At 45.2% G+C, this 12,254-nt stretch overlaps 1 protein-coding gene across 1 annotated transcript in view; it reads right to left on the minus strand.

Moving 5' to 3' along the window:
• Positions 1-11,653, minus strand: part of LOC106580830 (numb-like protein) — a 63,524-nt gene extending 51,871 nt beyond the window's left edge. The window contains exon 1 of the mRNA XM_014162296.2: positions 11,346-11,653. The gene's annotated coding sequence lies outside the window, so the exon portion shown is untranslated. The remainder of the gene's footprint in view (positions 1-11,345) is intronic.
• Positions 11,654-12,254: the final 601 nt, after the last annotated feature.

The following is a 12,254-nucleotide window of genomic DNA, read 5'->3' on the forward strand; positions in this document are numbered from 1 at the left end:
AATTAACAGGTACGCCTTCTAAAAAGTTCATTTATGGAATTTCTTTCCTTCTTAATGCATTTGGGCCAATCAGTTGTGTTGTGACAAGGTAGGGGTGGTATACAGAAGATAGCCCTATTTGAAAAAGGCCAAGTCCATATTATGGCAAGAACAGCTCAAATAAGCAAGGAGAAACGACAATCCATCATTATTTTAAGACATGAAGTTCGGTCAATCCGGAAAATTTCACACAGGAATGGAAGACCCAGAGTTACCTCTAATGAACTTATCCTCTGCAGCAGAGTCACCAGCCTCAGAAATTGCAGCCCAAATAAATGCTTCCCAGAGTTCAAGTAACAGACACATCTCAACATCAAATGTTCAGAGGAGACTGTGTGAATCAGGTCTTCATGGTCGAATTGCTGCAAAGAAACCACTACTAAAGGACACCAATAAGAAGAAGATACTTGCGTGGGCCAAGAAACACGAGCAATGGACATTAGACCAGTGGAAATCTGTCCTTTGGTCTGATAAGTCCAAATTGGAGATTTTTTGTTCCAACCGCCGTGTCTTTGTGAGACGCGGTGTGGGTGAACGAATGATCTCTGCATGTGTATTTCCCACCGTAAAGAATGGAGGAGGTGTTATGGTGTGGGGGTGTTTTGCTGGTGACACTGTCTATGATTTATTTAGAATTCAAGGTACACTTAACCAGCATGACTACCACAGCATTCTGCAGCGATACACCATCCCATCTGTTTGGGCTTAGTGGGACTGTCATTTGTTTTTCAACAGGACCATGACCCAACACACCTCCAGGCTGTGTAAGGGCTATTTTACCAAGAAGGAGATTGATGGAGTGCTGCATCAGATGACCTGGCCTCCACAATCCCCTGACCTCAACCAAATTGAGATGGCTTGGGATGAGTTGGACCGCAGAGTGAAGGATAAGCAGCCAACAAGTGCTCAGCATATGTGGGCTGTCCTTCAATACTGTTGGAAAAGCATTCCAGGTGAAGCTGGTTGAAAGAATGCCAAGCTGTCACCAAGGCAAAGTGTGGCTATTTGAAGAATCTCAAATATAAAATATATTTTCATTTGTTTAATGCTTTTTTGGTTACTACATCATTCCATATGTGTTATTTCATAGATTCGATGTCTTCACTATTGTTCTACAATGTAGAAAATAGTAAAAATAAACAAAAACCCTTGAATGAGTAGGTGTTCTAAAACGTTTGACCGGTGGTGTATGCCAACTCTACCCCCCTCTCTATCCATCTACTTCCTCTGAAATGAATAGAGCTTTCTATAATAAAGTAACACTTAAATACCATCATAGCTAAATATCTTTATACGAGCAGCCCTGTATGCCTCCTACTCCTGTTAATCTAAGCTTGGTCGGCTTTCCATGCAACGGCCTGGAGAGTCTTCCAGGAAAGACTGTAGTTTACCGCCAGGCATGCACTCTCCCCTTCACTCTCCTCTTGGATCGGATCGATGTGAGGGGCCTCCCTCCCTCACATCCATCCGATCCTGGCCATCTCCTCTCCCTGGGGGCAGCATGGCTGAATATTAGATAGACATATTGCATTAGATCAGGGCCCGGGACCCAGATAGAAGCAGGGCCAGGCAGAGTAGCATGACTCAGGGAAGATCACACACCACCATGGAGAGTGAGGAATGGAGGATGCTGGAACACAACCACAGACACACCTACACAGTACAGACACAACAGGCGTGTCTGGTCCGACTCCTAGCTGCTTGTTAAATTGAGACTGCCCAGAGAAAGAGACAGAGATGGCGACAAACAGTACGTCGATCAGATCACACATTCCTGTACTTTAAAAAAAATGCACAATGCTTCTGAGAGAGATCGTATTGAGGAATGGGAAAACAACCGACATTGCATACACTCCACGTTCCATTTCCACATGACGGAATGGAAGAGAGTGGCTCTTAAGTGCCTCATGGTATGGCAGCGATGGTGTTATTTTATTAGTGAATAATATTATCAGGCGCACCCAGCAAAATAAATCACTTAGCGATGGAAATGAGGACTCCTACAGAGTCAGAGAGTCATAATGTATTACTTTAATTCACCAGTTTAAGGAGGTGCCTCAGGCACCACTTTACTACTTATATATTTGGATATGTTTGGAAATATGAGACTTCCCTCCGTTGGATTGGGATTCCCAAAAAGCAGCAGCTCGTAGTAAATGGAAAAAAAACGAAAACAAAAAAGATCAGTGACCGTATTCATAAAGCTCCATGTACGTCTGCTGATCTAGGATCAGGTCCCCCCTGTCCATATAGCCTAATCATATTCAAAACTGATCCTTAATCAGCACTCATACTCCGTAGCGCTCTATGAATATGGGCACAGGGTGTCTAGCCTACTAGCTACAGCCTTGGGATCTGAGCTGTTCTGTGAGATTCCTCTCTGCCTGATGAAATGTGTGTAGCTATATACCATGAAGATCACATTGTGACTTAAACACCTTGTTATTCATGTAGCTGCATTGTAAATGGGAAGCCAGACGAGAGGAGCACACAAGATCTGTCTGAGGGAGGAGAACACTCTGCTGCCATGAATCACAAGCAGGGATTTTCCTCAGAATCAGTCGGATTTATCAGCTGAACTGTAACAGCAACAATCTCCTGCCAATACTAACCACAGAGGAGTTCAGTAACACACACACACACACACACACACACACACACACACACACACACACACACACACACACACACACACACACACACACACACACACACACACACACACACACACACACACAGTGTAGTAGTGGGCTAAAAAAACGACAAGGAGACACGATAGGCATATCTCCCAACTGCCAGCTACATTCATGCCACCGACAGCATGTGTGTTTGTGCGGCTACTGCTGCTGGGGGATTGGAACTGTGCTGAGCTGTCTGTCTGTCAAACCCTGTTTCTATGGAAATGGACACAGGCAGTGGATGGAAAGAGTGCAGCATGTCAAGCATCTCCTCCACCCACCAGATCTCATACAGTCATAGAGCGAGACAGAACAGCTAGCCAGCTAACCACACCAAGACGAATGTCCAGTCCAACGACAGCAGCACAGCCACACAGAGACATGGACCAGAGACATGGACCAGAGACATGGACCAGAGACATGGACCAGAGACATGGACCACAGACATGGACCAGAGACATGGACCAGAGACATGGACCAGAGACATGGACCACAGACATGGACCAGAGATATGGACCACAGACATGGACCAGAGACATGGACCAGAGACATGGACCACAGACATGGACCACAGACATGGACCAGAGACATGGACCAGAGACATGGAACACAGACATGGACCACAGACATGGACCAGAGACATGGACCGGGCAGACCTGAACAGCTTCCTCTGTGACTGTGGAGAGAAGCATTGTGCGAGGCTGTTGTGAGGATGTCAACAGAACCCATTATGAAAGGACCAGTGTGGTTGTGGCGGGGATTGAGGGTTCAAAGACATGCAGTCGGGGGGAGGAGCGGGAGGAGGGAGGGTGCCGTTTGGGGTTATGATTTTCCTCTGGGTTTCTTGGAATGCCAAGCCGCGAAGCTGGAGCAATAACAAATTCCCCATGTTGAGCAGCCGGAACTGTAACACACAGGCCCCTCCATGTCAACAACAGCACAGGAACTGGAAACATGAACTGACCGACATACAGTATGCTATTCATATTCACTTAGCTACTTAGCCTCGATTCCAGGCTTCCTGCATGAGACTTGGGACTGGGAGTACAGTAACACGAGACTGCTATTCACTTGGCTTAGCTGGTGGAAGGCATTGTGAGATTGTGTATTACTACTATAGGCTACAAGCAGGTGGAAGGAGATCGTATTTATAGGGAGAGAGAGCAACGGGGGCTGGCTTTATGAGCGAGACTCCTACTAGAATAACCTACTAGAATGATGGGTAGACATGTAGTATGTAGAGGAGGAATGGGAAGAATGGGAAAATCTCCCATGGCCCATATGCACTATGTATTGTCTGTCTGTCTGTCTGTCTGTCTGTCTGTCTGTCTGTCTGTCTGTCTGTCTGTCTGTCTGTCTGTCTGTCTGTCTGTCTCTCTCTGTCTCTCTCTGTCTCTCTCTGTCTCTCTCTGTCTCTCTCTGTCTCTCTCTGTCTCTGTCTGTCTCTGTCTGTCTCTGTCTGTCTCTGTCTCTCTCTGTCTCTCTCTGTCTCTCTCTCTCTCTCTCTCTCTCTCTCTCCCTTCCCACCATCCCACCTCTCTACAAAATCTACCATGTCGTCTCCAGCATAGCTCAACTCGTGCTCCTTTCCTTTGTCCCTGTAAGCTTTCATTACTCAGGATGGATGCTGAAGATATCAGCAGACACAATCTAATGCTCCCCCAGCCTTCTATCCCCTCTCCTCTCTTCCTCTTCAATTCCCTCACCATGCCCCCTCCATCTCAGCCTTCTGTATCAGTGCTTCCTCAGCCTATAGGCAGAGAGAGTGCACTGGTCTGGTGTGTGAGCAGAGGACACTTCTCTGCTGCTGCTGCTACTGTTAATTGATCCCCAGTGATGGATGCAATGCAGCCCTGGAGCCCTGTCTGGCCAGAGCTCTCTGGCTCTCTCCCTCTCTCTCTCCCTCTCTCTGTGGACTGGCCTACTGACTGAAACCCTGGATGGCCCCAGTGCTCATCATGCAAGCACGACAAACAATGGCAGGTCTGTTTGTCTGTAGGGGCAGACTCCCTGTCTTGGAACGACCACTTCCACCCGTTCGATAATGCTAGATGCCGAGGCATTAGGTCTATGTGAGTGACAGACAGTCACAGGGCAGGGTCGGCCAGAGGGGGGCATTAGGGGGCAGGCAGGCAGGCTTGTTAGCTGTAGTCAATGTCCTGAAAAGGCCAACTTCTCCATTCAAATCCCTGAGGTTTCTTAGGGATAGAGCAGGTCCTCAGTTTAAAGTGCAACGATCTGCAGAATCGGCAGAATAATGTGTTTCTATGACTAATTTTTGACTAAGTAGTAGGCTATCTTCAATGAGCAACCATGATTGTTCCTGTAAGACACCAATAATGGGACCTGACTATGTATGCCTGTAGGCCTACTGTACATCTTCATACGGTGATTGTATGCAGTTCCCAGGCAATGTGACCAGGTTTCTTTCTGATTCTTCATCACACAGCAATAACCTTCCACTTCAACTTGGTTCCCATGCAGTTCCCACACCCTCTGTAGAGGACAACATGGTCGGACATCTTAACAAGGAAACAACCCAGCGGTTTGGGGTCAAGAGTAACACATTCTAGACCCGTTAGGAGCAAACAACTAGGATCTGGCCTCTTCTGCAGCTGAAGGATTGGTGTCGATTGTGAAATAAGAGAGATGTATCTTTCCCTCCCAATCTATCCCTCCTCCCATCCTTCTCTCCCAACCCCCTTCCTTCTCCTTCACAGTGGAACTCCGCGTAACAACTGGGTGACTCGGCCACATCTGGGGAGAAGCTGGGGGTTTTCAGACAGGCACACCAGGAGGCAGGGCTGAGAGGGGCAGGGGAGGGCAGAGAGGGGCGGAGAGTACGAGGTGAAGTGGGAGCAAGAGCATGGCGAAGATCTCGTGTCGAACCAGATGCGCCAAATTGGCTGTGATACCATCAGCCATGGCTACGGTAAGTAATGGCCATAAAAAGAGAAAGGAGCATGCCTCGTTTGCAAATTTACAACCAGAAGTCATCCAAAGCCAGCAGACTCTCCCAACAAAAATATTTAAGCAAGCCTAAAATGGATGGAAACCGGATAAGAGATGATGTACAGAGACGATGTGCAGCCAGAGTGCATCTCAGACGTAACTTTGATGTTGTAACCTTTTCTCAGGGCATGAGTCATTGTCTCTGACTTTCTACACAGCTGGAGGGATCACTCACATCTGCCTTGGATCTCAATTAGCTGTCTCTTCTAAAGCAGTCTCTTCAATTTCTGCTCTCTGTCTGGCTTAAAAGGTAGAAAACATTGCTTCTAAAGCACTGTTTCAAAGGCATAATACACAAAGACAAAGGCATATTCTAAACAATAGAGAGTTCCTTTCAGACAAGTATCTTCAGTCAAGTATCTTCAGTCAAGTATCTTCAGATGAGGCAAAGAAGTTTGACTGGTGTCATCCAAACAACTTTTGAGTCGGTGCTGGTGTCGTGATTTTGGAAAACTGCCTCAGAACTGTGGCCTGAACTGTATTGTTCCAAATGAAGAAAGATTGAAACCTCAGTGACTACTCACGTCTTGAGCTTGATGGCTAGGGTTATAGCTCGAGTCGTTTTCTCTGGAATACCAAACGAGGAACTGTGATAATGTCCTCTGCTCCTCCCAGGTGAGGGATGGACATGACGGAGCAGGGGTCAATCTTCACTTCCATCTCAGATGTGATTAGAGTGACAGGCCCTGATGGAGAATTTCATCTGACATTTTTTTAACCACCAACCGTGTTCCAAAATTAGATGTTTGACAGAGCAGAGAAGTGCTCTGAGACACACACACACACACACACACACACACACACACACACACACACACACACACACACACACACACACACACACACACACACACACACACAAAACCTAGCAGCGACCTACTGCTTCTGTTAACCCCAGAAAAAGTCCTTCCCTGCTGGCTTCTGCCATCCCTTCCTCTCTGTTCAGAGTTGCTTGCCTGGATGTGTTGGGATAATTCAGCCTATGAAGCCATCCAATTCAACCCCCACCCCATCGAAAAAGCACCCAGCCTCACCAGCCCTACCCACCCCCCTGCTGTCTCCCTTCTCTCCACTCTTGACGGAGCAAGATGAATAGCGTGCTCTGTGCTTGGCAGATTGTGGTTCAGAAAGTCCCGGTAAGCTCCACTTCTCTCCTGTCAGAAGACCGAGAGCTCTACCTCAAACTAAGCCCACCATGCAGCACAGAGTCAGACCTGTTCAACCGTGAACCTGTGTATCACACAAGATCACGACCCCAATCATCTTTTGGGGATTGCACTTGTTTGTCACACCGATTTTTTTATTTCACCGATGGCATAGCATTCATACACACACCGACCACATCCAACTTGGCCTTGCTAAGAAACAGCAATTCACTTGTTATCTGCAGCCAAAATGTCACTGAAGCGGAAGAATCAAATCAAACTTTATTTGTCACATGCGCCGAATACAACAAGTGTAGACTTTACCGTGAAATGCTTACTTACAAGCCCTTAACCAACAGTGCAGTGGAATCACTGATTACCAGGGGAAATCGGCAGACGCAAACAAAATTGTATGATTGCTCTCACGCACCAATCACTTCGCTCATACACATACCCAAACACATACTCATACATTTCTTATATGCCTGTTGGACAGAGTTCATTCGGAAAGTATTCAGACCTCTTGACTTTTTCCACATTTTGTTATGTTACAGCCTTATTCTAAAATGTATTAAATTATTTTTTCCCTCATCAATCTACACACAATAGCCCATGACAAAGCGTAAACAGGTTTAGACATTTTTGCTAATTTATTAAAAATTGTAAGTATTCAGACCCTTTGATATGAGCCTCGAAATTGAGCTCAGGTGCGTCCTGTTCCATTGATCATCCTTGAGATGATTCTACAACTTGATTGAAGTCCCCTGTGGTAAATTAAATTGATTGGACATGATTTGGAAAGGCACACACTTGTCTATATAAGGTCTCACAGTTGACAGTGCATGTCAGAGCAAAAACCAAGCCGTGAGGTCGAAGGAATTGTCCGTAGTGCTCCGAGACAGGTTTGTGTCGAGGCACAGATCTGGGGAAGTGTACCAAAAATGTCTGCAGCATTGAAGGTCCCCAAGAACACAGTGACCTCCATCATTCTTAAATGGAAGAAGTTTGGAACCACTAAGTCTCTTCCTAGAGCTGGCCTCCTGACCAAACTGAGAAATCGGGGGAGAAGGGCCTTGCTCAGGGAGGTGACCAAGAACCCGATGGTCACTCGGACAGAGCTCCAGAGTTCCTCTGAGGAGATGGGAGAACCTTCAAGAAGGACAACCATCTCTGCAGCACTCCACCAATCAGACTTCATGGTAGAGCGGCCAGACGGAAGCCACTCCTCAGTAAAAGGCATGATATGACAGCCCGCTTGGGTTTGCCAAAAGAAACAAAATTCTCTGGTCTGATGAAACCAAGATTGAACTCTTTGGCCTGAATGCCAAGCGTCACTTCTGGAAGAAACCTGGCACCATCCCTACGGTGAAGCATGGTGGTGGCAGCATCATGCTGTGGGATGTTTTTCAGCGGCAGGGACTGGGAGACTAGTCAGGATCGGGGGAAAGATGAACAGAGCAAAGTACAGAGAGATGCTTGATGAAAGATTGATGAAGGGAAAAAACAATATAATCCATTTTAGAATAAGATTGTCACGTAACAAAATGTGGAAAAAGTCAAGGGGTCTGAATATTTTCCGAATGCACTGTACATAGCCATTGAGTGCTCTAATGAAAATGACACAATAGGCTGAATGCAATTACCTAGCAAGAAAACCAATCACTCAACTTAGCATATAGGCACAGAAAAGATCAGAAAGTCCTGATGAACGAATGTCTGTGTACAAAATTGTGGGCCACAGCAGCTGACAGAAATACAAATTGAGGAAGACAAGAGAATCTTCTGGCTCAAAGCTATGCACACGTTGATGTAATCATTTCCAATGACCTGAGGATTTTTCTGTCGGGCATAGAGGAAAACAGGAGACAAATAGCTTTTTTTCCCCCGTTGGCTAATTCCCATCTCTCTCTTTCTCTCCCCCTCTTTCTTCTGTGATTAATTCAGCCACCCAAAATAGACTGCTATAATTAATGCTAGGTTACTAGTAGAGCGTAGTCCCTTTCACACAGACTCAGAGTACAAACATGAGAATTGTCAAGAGGCTGACAAAAATAGCACATACCAAAGTCACTTCCTTTAGTAACCTATATATCATTGGGCTGGTGTCAGAGACAAAAAAGACCCCTCCCATGTTCTCGACTGGAAGTTACAAGGCCAAAACCCTAAACAGTATATTCAAACACTGCCGGTCAGAGCGGGGTGGAAGTTCAGCCCGTTGTTCAGCAGTCACACCCTGATTATCACAAAGGGAGCAACACCCTCCACTGCTGGCTGCCGCTCAGCTCGCCACTGATTGGATTACCTTTGACCCCCTCCCTTTGTGAGCCCAGCTGGTCTGTCCCTCCGTGTGTCCGTCTGGCTAACAAAAGGGTGCCAACTTTAAATGCTGCAATCTAACTAAAAGGAAGGGGAAACAGTTTGGGGAGATGAGAGGTTGCCAGGCAATCAGTTGCTTATTCAACTGTACATACTCCTCACCCAAATCCTCAACCATTTCTTACTGACTGCATTAAAATGGTCTGATACCAGCCAAGACAATAGACCTAAGTTTAAAGTCATTGTACCACAGTGCTGCACCCAGGTCAGACCCAGCCCAGCCCTGGAGATTCCTGCCCATGCAGCTGTCTAGCTATCCAGGTAGGTGGTCCTGGATCCTGGGCTAAGCCACACTGTCCCCATGTTAATACTCGGAATGTGACACCAAGGAGGGGAAACTATAGCACTTAGAGGCCAACACACTAACAGACCCCTGAAATAACATGACTCGCTGTGCTCAAGAATGTAAGGTATGCAATCAAGACACGCGTAAAGAATGTTCACGCACTGTTGTTTATCGATACATGATATGCATACCTATATGTCAACTCAAGCATTTAAACAGCTTTTTTTAAATTTTAAATTACAAATACATAGGGTACTCAAGAGATCATTCCTAGCGTTGCTTTGCACATTTGATGGTTGGAGTATTTCACGGGTGGGTGGCTTCGATGTAAAACTTGTCGAGAGTTGTCAACACTTTGGCCTCAAGGAGGGGGGGGGGCATCTGGCTTTCTCATCCAATGAGGTTTGAGAAGGAGACGAGGAGAGATTAGAGAGGACGCGAGGACAACACAATTGAGATCTACCCCTGTTCTCCGTCTCAGGGCGGAGAAACAGATCAATACAGCAGATACGCACCACCTGTCAATGTATTACATTCATCTATCCCTTTCAGACGGGCTGCTGAGTCACATATTTTGCCTAATGGTGACAACACGGCCCCGATGTCAGGGCGCATAAGTATGGCCATGATGGGATAACAAGAAACTTGATGCATCCTCATCATCATCCCCAGCCTCAACATTTTTTACATTTACATTTACATTTTAGTCATTTAGCAGACGCTCTTATCCAGAGCGACTTACAGTAGTTAATGCATACATTTCATACAATTTCATACATATCATACATTTTTTTTCTGTGCTGGCCCCCCGTGGGAATCAAACCCACAACCCTGGTATTGCGAACACCATGCTCTACCAACTGAGCTACAGTTGGTTTCTAACAAGAGGATAAGTGTATAGTGTGGGGGACATCAATGTCTGGACGCTGGTCTGGACACATATCTCAGCCATCCTACCAGAGTTTCAGAACCCGCAAGTCATTGTGTCATAGTATTACCATAGTATTAGGCTTACAAACCAGTCATATATTGTGCATAATGTTAGTGTCGATCCCTCCATACCAGCCCTGGCCTGAGGTCTTTCTTGACCCATTCCCATATGGCCAGAAGGAAGGTCCACAGAACCGATGTGCTTTATATCAATCCATTACAATAGGATACAGTAGGCAAACTACACTTCCTTTCAATCGCACCCATACTATTCCAGTTGACTGTTCACTTTGCCATATCAAAGGATGCTGACAGCTAGCCTACATGACAGTACAAGGTGGTTCATTGCAGGCAGGCGTCGTATAAAAATGCAGGGCGCGTTTTTGAAATGTATTACTGTAGAGATGAATAGGCAAAAACTACTGCCGCACAGAACACGATAGAAGGTGGGCACGGCTCTTATTACACCGAACACAGATATTTCATAGTTTACCTTTAAATAAAACCCAGATCATTTCCCACACCACAAGCAGAATACAATGGTATACATCTGACTCAGAACGTAATGATTCAGCAATGCAGAGGGGTTTGTAAGGGTGGTCTTGATTGAACCATAGGTTACTGCAGGCACTGCAATTCATTTCATATATTACATGCATATAAATAGCCTATTTCAAAATATTGACTGCAGTTATTTTTCAATAGATCTGAATTGTTTCGTATCTTGTCCATACTAATTGATCCCATTTCTTGGATTTGAAAACGAAGAAGACTTCCGAGACATGCACGCGCGGAGATTAATTCATTATTAACCATTAACAATCAACAAAACATCAAGTCCCCATAAATAACGGTATAGGGAATATAGAGTGAACTCACCAATGAGAAGAGTGAATAATTGTGAGTCCGTGCCGCCTTTTGTGTAATCCAATCCCAAAGAAATATGGAAGAACATGTAATTTCAGAATGTCTTCATGAACATTGGATGGAGCGATGATACGATGCGGCCAAGTGGTCTTATTGATGCAAATACTTGTACAAGTCAATCAATCTGCTTATAATAAAATAAAACAAAAAAAAGACGAGCAGTAAAGAACGATTTCAATAAATTGTTTGTAATCTTTATGCTTTAGTTCACTGTGCACTTACTGTCGCACAGACTGGGTTCCTCTCCCAACTCCAATCGTTGGCCCTGCCTTCTGAGCGAGCCTATTGGCACAGACGCCCGGACATGCAAATTTACTTTACCCATTGATGTTTTACAAAAACACGACGGACCCATGTTTCACTCTACAGCGCCACCGTGTGATTGTATAATTCAAAATAAGTAACTGCGCTATTGCCACTGAAGTGACAGAACCTTTCTTTCAAGTTGGATTATATTAAACCTAAATTGATGTTGAAGACTACAATAAATGGACTTTAAATGGACAAATGTGTTCTTGTCAGGCAGAAGATGCCATGATGTCCTGCCTTCAAGATTGTGGATGAGAATCTACTGAATGGCTGATGTGTTCTAAAAACCTTCAGAGATAAATTCTGACTGAAGATCCTTAAAAGTCTCCAGATTTAGCTTCTATAAGAAATGTTTCATTTTTCCACAAATTACTTTGTGGTTTCAGTAGACATCAGCAGCATTTAGCAAGACACAATGAAAAATGGTGCCTAATAAAATGTGTGATTTAGGGCCAAAATGTCCATTTTCATGCCGATATAAACGAAAACCAGCTGGTCATTATTAGCACCATTGCAATCCAACTTTCCATTACACAAAACTACAACATCACT

Source organism: Salmo salar, chromosome ssa20 (genome assembly GCF_905237065.1).
Source record: "Salmo salar chromosome ssa20, Ssal_v3.1, whole genome shotgun sequence".
Lineage (NCBI taxonomy): Eukaryota > Metazoa > Chordata > Actinopteri > Salmoniformes > Salmonidae > Salmo > Salmo salar.